This window comes from Lepidochelys olivacea, assembly GCF_965140295.1.
Source record: "Lepidochelys olivacea isolate rLepOli2 genome assembly, chromosome: 9".
Taxonomy (NCBI): Eukaryota; Metazoa; Chordata; order Testudines; family Cheloniidae; genus Lepidochelys; species Lepidochelys olivacea.
The window spans coordinates 79522884-79535191 of record NC_140419.1 but is presented as its reverse complement, the minus strand read 5'-3'; the positions used below and the strand labels follow the sequence as shown (position 1 = coordinate 79535191).

The 12308-nt window shown below is 44.5% G+C and overlaps 1 protein-coding gene across 1 annotated transcript in view; it reads left to right on the top strand.

Annotated features, from left to right (window-relative positions):
• The window catches only part of AR (androgen receptor), a 116668-nt gene that overhangs the window by 57046 nt on the left and 47314 nt on the right, over positions 1-12308 (top strand). The gene's annotated exons all lie outside the window — the stretch shown is intronic.

Sequence of the window (12308 nt, the reverse complement as noted above, 5' to 3'; positions counted from 1 at the left end):
TGGGGGAATCAGCCAGATATTAGCTCCCCAGAGGCAACAGCAAGGAAAGTAACCAACGCCAAACAACCCATCAATAGCCATGGTCCAGCAAGGGAGCTACAATGCAATAATTCATCTGCATGAGGCCACACCTGGGCAGCAATGACCATGAGATGGTTGAGTTCAGGATCCTGACAAAAGGAAGAAAGGAGAGTAGCAAAATACGGACCCTGCACTTCAGAAAAGCAGACTTTGATTCCCTTAGGGAACTGATGGGCAGGATCCCCTGGGAGGCTAATATGAGTGGGGAAAGGAGTCCAGGAAAGCTGGCTGTATTTTAAAGAAGCCTTATTGAGAGTGCAGGAACAAACCATCCCGATGTGCAGAAAGTATCAGAGGAGTAGCCATGTTAGTCTGTATCCACAAAAACAACGAGGAGTCCAGTGACACCTTAAAGACTAACAGATTTGACTAATCTGTTAGTCTTTAAGGTGCCACCAGACTCCTCGATGTGCAGAAAGAATAGCAAATATGGCAGGCGACCAGCTTTGGCTTAACAGAGAAATCTTCGGTGAGTTTGAACACAAAAACGAAGCTTACAAGAAGTAGAAACTTGGTCAGATGACTAAGGAGGAGTATAAAAATATTGCTTGAGCATGCCAGGGTGTAATCAAGAAGGCCAAAACACAACTGGAGTTGCAGCTAGCAAGGGATGTGAAGGGTAACAAGAAGGGTTTCTACAGGTGTGTTAGCAACAAGAAAAACATCAGGGAAAGTGTGGGACCCTTAATGAATGGGGAAGGTTACCTAGTGACAGGTGATGTGGAAAAAGCTGAAGTACTCAATGCTTTTTTTTGCCTCAATCGTCACAGACAAGGTCAGCTCCTACACTGCTGTTCTGGGCAACACAGTATGGGGAGAAGATGAGCAGCCCTCAGCGGTGAAAAAACAGGTTAAGGACTATTCTGAAAAGCTCTACATACACAAGTCCATGGGTCCAGATCTAATGCATCCGAGGATGTTGAGGGAACTGGCTGATGTGATTGCAAAGCCATTGGACATTATTTTTGAAAACTTGTGGTGATTGGGGGAGGTCCCAGATGATTGGAAAAAGGCAAATATAGTGCCCATCTTTTAAAAAAGGGAAGAAGAAGAACCCAGGGAACTACACACCAGTCAGCCTCACCTCAGTCCCTGGAAAAATCATGGAGCAGGTCCTCAAGGAAACCATTTTGAAGCACTTGAAGGAGAGGAAGGTGATCAGGAACAGTCAGCATGGATTCACCAAGGGCAAGTCATGTCTGACCAACCTGATTGCCTTCTATGATGAGATAACCGGCTCTGTTGATATGGGGAAAGCTGTGGATGTGATATATCCGGACTTCAGCAAAGTTTTTGATATGGTCTCCCACAGTATTCTTGCTAGCAAGTTAAAAAAGTATGGATTGAATGAGTGGACTATAAGGTGGATAGAAAGCTGGCTAGATTGTTGGGCTCAACAGGTAGTGATCAACAGCTTGATGTCCAGTCAGCAGCCAGTATCAAGCGGAGTGCCCCAGGGGTCAGTTTTGTTCAACATCTTTATTAATGATCTGGACGATGGGATAGATTGCACCTTCAGCAAGTTCGCAGATGACACTAAGCTGGGGGGAAAGGTAGATATGCTGGAGGGTAGGGATAAGGTCCAGAGTGGCCTAGACAAATTGGAGGATTGGGCCAAAAGAAATCTGATGAGGTCCAACAAGGACAAATGTAGAGTCCTGCACTTAGGACAGAAGAATCCCATGCACCGCTACAGGCTGGGAACCGACTGGCTAAGCAGCAGTTCTTCAGAAAAGGACCTGGGGATTACAGTGGATGAGAAGCTGGATATGAGTCAATAGTGTGCCCTTGTTGCCAAGAAAGCTAATGGCATATTGGGCTGCATTAGTAGGAGCACTGCCAGCAGATCGAGGGAAGTGATTATTCCCCTCTATTCAGCACTGGTGAGGCCACATCTGGAGTATTGTGTCCAGTTTTGGGTCCCCCACTACAGAAAGGATGTGGAAAAATTGGAGAGAGTCCAGCGGAGGGCAATGGAAATTATCAGGGGGCTGGGGCTCATGACTTATGAGGAGAGGCTGAGGGAACTGGGCTTGTGTAGTCTGCAGAAGACAGGAGTGAGGGGGGATTTGATAGCAGCCTTCAACTACCTGACGGGGAGTTCCGAAGAGGATGGAGCTCAGCTGTTCTCAGTGGTGGCAGATGAAAGAACAAGAAGCAGTGGTCTCAAGTTGCAGTGGGGGAGGTCTAGGTTGGATATTAGGAAAAACTATTTCACTAGGAGGGTAGTGAAGCACTGGAATAGGTTACCTAGGAAGGTGGTGGAATCTCTATCCTTAGAGGTTTTTAAGGCCTGGCTTGACAAAGCCCTGGCTGGGATGATTTAATTGGTGTTGGTCCTGCTTTGAGCAGGGGGTTGGACTAGATGACCTCCTGAGGTCTCTTCCAACCCTGATCTTCTATGATTCTATGAACCTTGCTTGGAGAGACTCAGCAATGCCCTCCAGACATGCCTGGACTTGTGCTTGCCAAGCACATGGACTGACAGTATAAAACAGACAGAATGGACACATACTGGGCCCTTCTCCTGCCCCCACCTATGCTGCAAGCAACCAAGACACTGAGAAGAAGACAAGACTCCAACATAGGAGATTGGCCCAGGTTTAAGGAACAAACCTGTATATTAGGGACTGCAATATCCAGTGGGGTGCGAAAAACTGCTTAATCTAGTTGCTGCCCAGTCTAATAGGGTTGAAAGTTTATACTGCGTGCTTATATTTTATTTTATTTTGGTAACCACTCTGACTTGTTATGCTTAGATTTTAAGTGATTATAAGTCGATCTTTATAGTTAATAAATCTGTTTGTTTATTTGACCTGAAGCAGTGTGTTTGGTTTGAAGTGTGTCAGAGTCTTCCCTTGGGAGAACAAGCCTGGTGTATATCAATTTCTTTGTTAAACTGACAAAGCATATAAGCTTGCAGCATCCAGCGGGCATAACTGGACACTGCAAGACGGAGGTTCCCAGGGTTGTGTCTGGGACCAGAGATACTGGCTAGTGTCATTCAGTTGCAAGTAGCTGGGAGCAGCTTATATGCCAGAGGCTGTGCGTGAACAGCCCAGGAGTGGGGGTTCTCACAACAGAGCGGGGTAAGGCTGTTTCCCAGAGTCAAGGATTGGGGTGACTTAGCAGATCACCGGTCCAGATAACTCCAGAGGGGAATGTCACAGCTCCTCATTCCCATCCTAGAGCAGGAGCCGTGATATCACGGTCATCATGGGACCTATCAAGGCTGCCATCTCACTGTGCAACTCCCATACCATTACCCATGGATTAAAAAAAGGGACTAAAGTTTCCGGACTCCCTTTCCTAGGGTATATCAGAGAACACATTCTTTCTTTGCTCTACATTCTGATCTGCCAAGAGTTAGCCATTTGCCAGAAACAAAGTATTTGGGCTAGACTGCTGGTTGCTGCCAAAATAGATAATAATTTGAAATAAAGAATTTCCAGGTCCTGTCCCTGTGGCTTAAAATTCCACTCCCCTGTGTTGAGTGATCAGATGGTTGACTAAAGAACCTGCAAAAGATCCCTTCACAGAATTTCAAAATAAATTCATCTGCCCCCTCTACCACTTGGTTTCTCTTGTTCAGTTTTCTACCGTTGGACTTCTTTAGCAGACTCAGGGTTGAAATGACAGGGTGGCTTAATTGGGAGTGAAGATGTATTGATAGAGTCCTGGAAATTGCAGGATTGGAATAGTTGAGGGTGTTGCAGATCAAGAATCAAGTGCCATGGCCGAGCTGTACAGGGAGCTCAGGACTGAAATAGCAGCGATTGTTACAGATGGGGTCCATTGAGCTGCGCAGGAGACGTTTGCACACTGCCTTGTCTGCATTAGTCTGTATCATTCAGTATTGCTGTCCCCTTTTTGCTGCCATCCTTACTCAGGCAGGGCACCCACTGACTGTTATGTAGATACGGTAGGATCAGACATTACGTCATCTGAAGTTTGAAGCAGTCTTGAAAAAGTTTGATTTTAAGAAACGTAGCGAACTAAAACGTTATATGGTTTTTTACTATAAAAATGTAAAATGATTAAAGTGTTCCCGTTCACTGGACTTGAGCTTCTTTAAAAAACAGCCTCTTAAACTTAACTGTTTCCATAGTGATTTGTGTTTATAGCTTGCCATGCAGGTTTTCTTGGCTTGCGCTGCCCCTCTAATAATTCTTTGTCCTCCCACACAGGGCTCTTCACCTGCATGTAGCACTGTTAGAACTCCAGTGTCTGCAGCCGCTTTGTCATTTGCATGGCAGGGGGTGACATTCCATAGAATCATAGGACCGGAAGGGACCTCGAGAGGTCATCTAGTCCAGTCCCCTGCACTCATGGCAGGACTAAGTGTTATCTAGACCAGTGCTTCTCAAGCTATCTGATGTGAGAGACTGCCAATTTTTTCTTCCAATATGCACACAGACCGGCAGCCGTTGGCGCACCGGTCCGTGGACCACCACTTTGAGTAGCACTGATCTAGACCATCCCTCACAGGTGTTTGTCTAACCTGCTCTTAAACATCTCAAATGATGGCGATTCCACAACCTCCGGAGGCAATTTTATTCCAGTGCTTAACCACCCGTTTGCATTTGAGGTGAAACATTCTTGGTTCCCCTGATAGTTCCGCTTTTGTTCTCCCAACATCCAAGCTCCCACATTGAGCTAAGCTCTCCTTCTAGCTCCAGCAGGCTGTTGCAATATTTGTCTCAAAGGAGCAGAACCGTAGTGGCCAGGGCTAACTCTGGGGTTGTGTGCCCCATGCTTGGGACAGGGTTGATTGAAAGATGTTCCTTCATTTCCATCACTTGCTTTAAAATGGTGCCTCACGCACACATGGCAGTTACCAAAGTCACTCTGCAAGGATAATCAACTACCAATGACAGATTACTGGATCCTGAAAACTAATTTGTTGTGTCTTGCTGTTAACTTTCTAATGGGAGTAATAGGTTAGGAACACAGAAGCATAGAAATTGCCAGACTGGGTCAGACCAGTTGTCTCATCTAGTGCAATATCTTATCTCTAACAATAGTCAGTACTGGATCTTTCAGAGGAAAGTGTGAGGAAGGCAGTTATAGGATAACTGATCCCCAGGGAACGTTTTCTCCTCATAATTAGAGATTGGTATATGCTCTGAAAGATGAGGATTTATATTCTATCCAAAATTGATTGAATGTTTTTTAGCATTTACTATTATAAACACTATTCCAGATGTACTTACAGATTGGTTTGCTTCTGGAGGAAGATGCTGCATCAGGCACAGCAATACATGGTGATTGACAGGCTTTTAGTTGAATAATTTCTGCTGCTTGCATGGCTAGCCGGTTGACATTAATCTTTGTTCTCAGATGAGACTGGAGAATTGTTCTCTCTCTCTGCCCTTCATTTTTTATTTTAATTGTAATCTTAGCTAATGAGCCAAGAGGAATCCAGTGATAGTGACAATTATATTATCATTCTCTCTCTGCCATGCTAACGTGATATGGAGGAAACCCACTAGAAAGAGATGGTGTCTCACTCGCATCTAGAGGGGAGGCCCTGAACTGAAAGATCTTTCCTCTGAAAGATCCCTTGCTGAAAGTAGGGAGGGCTAGAGGGAGATTCTGCATTGCACAAGAGGATGGTCTGTTAGGAAAAGAGGGGTTCTTCAGGTAAATTGAGCAATAAAGATGCCAGAACAGTCATAAGTGCCTTATAAGAGTTGTCCTCTTCTGATCATTTCTTACCTATACTTAATACCAAACTGTGTGGATCAGTTTCTTTTCCTAGGTCTACATTTAAGAGCACTATCTGTTGGCATTGTATCGTTGCAGAAGGGACTGGAATCACAAGACAGTCCACGCTTTTATGTCAGGGGGCTAAATGGAAAAATAGCCTTTCCAGTGCATTACTGCATCGGAAGTGCAGGGATATGTGGTACCACAGAGGAGTGTTACTCTAATAAATTATAAAATAGTATTTAGCAGGGGCTATGGAAACACTCAATTCTCCTGCAGAGAGGAAAGGTGGTCTTGTGAAGTTACTGAGCTGTGACTCAGGAGACCTGGGGTAAAATCCTAGACTTTCTGTGTAACCTTGGGCAAGTCATTTAATCCCTCTGTACCTCAGTTCTCTACTTTAAAACTGTGATGATGATAATTCTTCCTCCTCCCCCTCTTCCCCGTTTTGTCTCTTTTGGTTGTTTAAAGTTCTTTAGGGAAGGGACTGTCTCTTACTATGTGCACATACAGGAACCTCAAGGCATTACTTTAATATAAACAATAGTTAACCGCTACTTATCACATGTATAATAGCAACAATAATTGACTCTTTGACATCCTCTAGCACTTTCAAGCCAAAGATCTTAGAAAACTTTACAAACATTCATTCCTTTAATGTCACTAAGTCCCCTAAATTGGGAAAAAACATTGTCTACATTTTACGGAAGGAGAGATGGAGAGACTTGCCCAAGACCATATATGGGATTATTGCCAGAACTTGGAAGTTAATATTGTGGTCTTATTACTTATGTTACCTATAAAATCCAACCTCAGGAAAGAGGTAAAGTATAGATGGTGTGTTTCTACTCTCTGGAAACCCCAGTTGGGCACCATATGCCTTAATGTTAGCATACATGTTGTCTGGTGCAGTGTCTTCCTGTTTAATATTAAATTTCTTTTAGAATCCCTTATTCTAGGACCTGTGTGAGTGTGTAACATGTTAAATGGCTATTATTCTGGGAATAACAAAAAATGGTGGGTGCTCCCTCTGCAGATATAGCTATTAAATGAAAACCATTGTTCCTAGGTCTTCAGTAACAACCTTGGTGAAGTCATTGCATCACCAAGAAGGTAAACAATGAGTTCCATAAATTTCATGACTTAGAAACAGAAGATACATTGTCATTTGCTAAATGGAAAAAAGACACAGCCATTCCAGAATGAAACCCTACCTTCAAGTTCTTGAGAAGTTTTACAAACAATGGAAAGTAGGAAAAAAGAACAGTAAAAATTACGCTATTTACAGTTTGTTTTTTTGTTTATTTTTTTTGTTATTTTTCAGTTGACTGCAAATTTGTCAATTTTCTTGAAACAGGGAAGGGAATGAATCACCCTGGAAAGAGTTAGAAATAATGCAGAAGGCGGCGCATAAAGCTGTGAGATCCTTTTTGTATTAAAACCTCTCTTCATTATTTCCTGTGCTTTTTTCATTCAAGGATATACTAACATCCCCACATATCAGATCCATGATCAGAATATCCAGAGATTTATGTCTAAGTCATCAATTACTTTACTTCTGTTCTCATCACTACTTGTGGGGGTAGGAAAGAAAAACAAGTGCTGTTAGGACATTATTAATACACACACAGGAGATTCCCCAGGTTGGCATCTATCTCAATAAGATCAACAAGTAAATATGTAATATCTCAGTTATCGCCATCCTCCATCCAGCCAAGGAGGACTGGACAGTAGTCAGTTCAGAACCTGCCAGGTTTGCTTTTAACTAGGCTGAGACGATGACATGAAACATGGTCTCTCTCCCACTGTCTGAACTCACAGTATAAGCAATAATCTTAGCCCCTGGCACTCCCAGGTGTGAGAAGTCTAGGCTGCCCCAGTAATTTAAAAAAAACCCTCTGCCTTCCAGGTCAAAAGGCCAAAATGACAGGCAGCTTATTCTCACAGTGAAAAGTAACAGACAGGTGTGTGAACAGGTATCCCTATTATTTGTTTAGTGGTAAAGGCTACAAACCACAGCTCCATTGTGACACACATATAACAAAAAGACAGCCACAGAGACCTTTACAATCCAAGTAAAAAAGGGAGAACCTTCCCTGACTGGGAATTGAACCCCGCTGTCACAGTGAGAGCACTACCTCCTGACCACTAGATCAACAATTGACTTGAGATTCAGAGCCCATGGGTCCACTTAAATCCAGTGGCAGGAAAGCATACTCTAGTAGAGGTGCATTTTAAAAAGTGTACAATTGTATATAATTATATAGCTAGATGAGAGACAGAGTACTCCCAACTGTAGGCGGGAGAAGATTATTCAGTCTCCGAGACCCTTTCATGTTTTGGCCTTTCTATGGAGTCTGCCAGCAATGAATGACCATTAGTGACAGCTGGCGATGTTAATATATTTTGAAGTGAACCTATTTCCTTAGGGGCTGGGTTGATACCACTGATTCAGTTCAAGTAGACCACTGAAACATCATCAGACTGCAGGTGGCTTGGGGGCAGAAAGGTCCGTATTCCACTTCCAGTCTCCTGAGCCCTCCTACCGCCCCCAGTGGTATTACCTCACACATACACGTAGAGCCCAACCGATGCTACGTGAGGAAAGCAAGAGCACTTGTAACAGAAAAAACTGCCTCGGAAGCTATTCATGTGTTTGGATTAAAGAAACGGGTTAGTGCTGTGGTGGTGTCTGGTTAGCCTCAGAAAGTTCTGATAATGATATATTTGACCCTGGAACGTCCTTGTATGTCTTGAGCAGTTATCTTGTTGCATTTCTTTGCTAATGTCCCTCTTGGGAGCAGCACTTGGCTTTTCTATGGTTTCGAGCTGTTATTTTAGCAAAGACACTGTAGTTTAGACTAGGGAAACGAGATAGGGAAGGAGCAGGAGCCAAATCGTGAAGAGGTGGAGCCAGATAATGCTTTAGATGGAGCTGCCCAGCTGCCCTCAGGCGACTCCTTCAAGGCGACATCCCACCTCTAGCAAACACAGGTAGGAAGTTCTGAGTTGGCCCTGAATATCTGTCATATGGTTCCTGCCACTCCCAGTTCCACCTTTCTTTCTGCCTATGGTAATATTGGTGAGTTCCAGGGGGGTCCTGTGTGCCCAGCTTCATCAGAGAAAAGGAATTGTACAATTGAAAATGAAATGTGGCAGAGAAGAGAGCAAGATGTCCACATGGGCTGTTCTGTTACTCCCCACATCAATGCCTTGGGAAGCAAAGCGTCCATTCTTGTTTGATTCACACTTATAAGCAGGTCCAGCAGAGAAAGCATGGACTCAGTGCCTGGTGCCCTTATCTCACACATACACATATAATGCTAACTAACCCATTTTCTGCTGAGGCTATATGTTATCCAGTCTTCTCAGTTAATTGCTAGAAAGGGGTTGGTATTGGAGTTCTGTGGGATTTTGCATGGTCTCTGCTTCTGTGGGGTTTTTTTAGATGTCTTTAAAGCTGATTGATGGGCAAGAGAGAGAGAAGTGTGGGGAATGAGAGGGGGAGCTGATGAAAGTTTGTGGCATTAAAAGGATTGAGTGAAATATCACATGCTGTAAGTAATGCACTCCAGCCCCATTATGTTTCCATTCTTGGCAGCCAAGCACATGGGGTGTTATAACCAGGTGCTAATAAGGGCAGTTACAAGGAGCTTAACTGTATGGTAGTTTTCAGCCCTGTGCTATAGACTCATGCCAGGCATCATGAGAGAGATTATTATTATTATAACAGAAAGCCTCATCATGAGTCTTACATGACACCTTGATTACAGGTTGTTGGTGTGATTTTGCTGATAGGGGTCAACAATGTCAGACAAAGAGCACAGTTGTATAATGTTAGGAGGAGGCTCAGGAGGTGGGAAGAAGACTGAGAATTCTTAGTGTGAGCTCAGCAGTCACCTAGGGCACAGAAGGCAAGTAATTGACTGCAAGGTGCTCTTGGAGGTTTCTGATGAAACCAGAGGTGTAGCAACCTGCAGTGTGACACCCCCACACCCATGCAATAACACATTAGCCTGGCCTTTTGGGGGGGTTTCTGTGAAGAAATACTAATATACTGAAGTGTGTGGGGTTTTTTTTCATTCAGTGCAACAAAAGTGAATGCTTTGATACAACTGTTAGGTTAGACGTATGCTTAGATGGATCAAAAGGTTGGTTCCTTGAGCATTATTGAAAGCCGAAGCTTGTGGGATTTCAGGGAAAACCACTTTAGGTAGAATTTGGACAGGTACAATTTTCCATGGCTCCACAACATCAGATTACATTGGGTGTGTGGCGTCTTCATTTGTTGAGTCTAGTCCGGGTTTGAGTGCTCAGAGTCTGAAGTGTATCTGGTAAATCTTGATCTACTCAATGTGTCCAGACTTGACAAGAAAGCAAAATGTGAAGCAATAGATAATACATTGCAACTAAGGAAAAGTTCATTCTTGGTGAGTCTTGAGATTGAGACATCAAGGATGATAAGGTAAAAGCAGGCTAAATAATACCATTTACAACTACTTTCCTTCCCTCTGAATTTGACGAATGATGCTTTTAAGATGCTAGCTATAAATTACAATAAATAATGGCCTCTCAGCTCTGTGCAGGTGTTCATAAACTCACTGCTTCACAGAAATCCTACATTAAGCAAGGCCAGTTAGAAGATGGGTTCAGTTAAAAATATTGCATTGTGCTGCAAATGCTGCACAAACAATGTATTCAGCCCCTAGTGATGTGGGAGAACTTTGCATAACTGAGCAGTTACTTTCCCAACATCTTGCCCTCAGTCTCAAGATCTGGCTATAGCTCATGGACTGAAGGGCAGGTTAAAGTAAGTGGGTGGAACAAATCATTTCTAATATAAAATGTACTGTAAGCAGAAGGATATATATGTAGGGACAGGCAGTGCCTGGGGACATATTCCATAGAGACATGCATTTATATCAAAGGAATTATACTGGCTTTAAGGGAGATGAATTGAATATCCTATGCTCCAATGAGAACACAGAATGTTGGAGCTGTGGGAATGAAAAGGTACATGACACTATATGGTATAGATGCCACAAAGTACAAAAGGAGTGTGGGGCAATTTGCTAGTACTGAGTGTCTCTTGCTTGTTGGTAGTTCCTTGCTATCTCTAAGAAGTATCTTTGTAGTCCTACAGTGCGTTTCCTATCACCTATTTCACATGCCTTTATAGACATGCCATTTTATTAAGAGTCAAGAATAGACCTGAGAGACAAATTCTGCAGCCCTCATTCAAGCTGCATTTGGCACAGTGATTAGAGATGGAAAGACCTATTAGATCTCATCCAGGTCATCCTCAGTTAGCGCAGGTTTGTTCTCCACAGTCTGTTTCCTCGTGTTCTGTTCAGTCTAGCTTTAAATGTGCTATTTTAAATGCAAAGTCTACCACGTGGGCGGTGCTGATAATTCTGTCACTGAAAATCAACAGGCCCACAACACATCCAGGCTGAGTCAGCACCAGGCTCCATAGCAATAAAGAGTTAATGGAAAAAATGGAAGTGGCAAGTGTTCGGTGTGTTGGTGGTGCTGAGGAACCACGGGAATGTTGTATAACTGTTAACTCAACCCAAGGCTGCAGGGAGGAGACCCAGCCAGACCGTTTCCCCTTCCTGTGACCACAATACTTCACAGAGGCTGAGGAAGTAACACAGGAGATGCACAGCTGTTCTCTCATTCTGTCCCAATTCTTTGGTTATCTTTTTTTTTTTTTACTTTCTTTTTATTCTTATTAATTTGCTGATTGCTAATGACATTCTGCACAAGACAAAATATAGACTCTCTGTGACCCAAAGAACTTACTGTCTAAAAGACAGCATTGAAAGTGGGCCTTTAGACAGATACTTGATGTCAGGTATCTTCAGGTGGTACACTCAAAGAAAAGGGCTGTTTTAGGACAGCAAAATCAGTTTAGATCAGACGTGGGCAAAGTACGGCCCAAGGGCCACATCCAGCCCGCAGGACCATCCTGCCTGGCCCTTGAGTTCCCGGCCAGGGAGGCTAGTCCCCGGCCCCTCCCCTGCTGTCTCGCCCGCAGCCACGCTGCCACACGGACAGTGCTCTGGGTGGCGCGGCAACGTGTCTGGCACCAGGTGGTGCGGCTGCCAGATGTGCTGCTTTGAGTGGCATGGTAAGGGGGCAGGGAATGAGGGGGTTGGATAAGGGGCAGGGAGTTCCAGGGGGCAGTCAGGGAGCGGTGGGGGGGATATGGGGCAGTCAGGGGACAGGGAATGGGGGGGCTGGATAGGGGGTGGGATTCCAGGGGGGGTGGTTAGGGGCGGGGGTCCCAGGAGGGGGCAGTCAGGGGGCAAGGAACGGGGGCCGGGGTTGGATAGGTCGGAGGTTCTGAGGGGGGCAGTCGGGGGCGGGAAGTGGGAGGGGTGGATAGGGGGCGGGGGCCAGACTGTTTGGAGAGGCACAGCCTTCCCTACCCAGTCCTCCATACAGTTTTGCAACCCCGATGTGGCCCTCGGGCCAAAAAGTTTGCCCACCCCTATTTTAGATAGAGAGAGAGA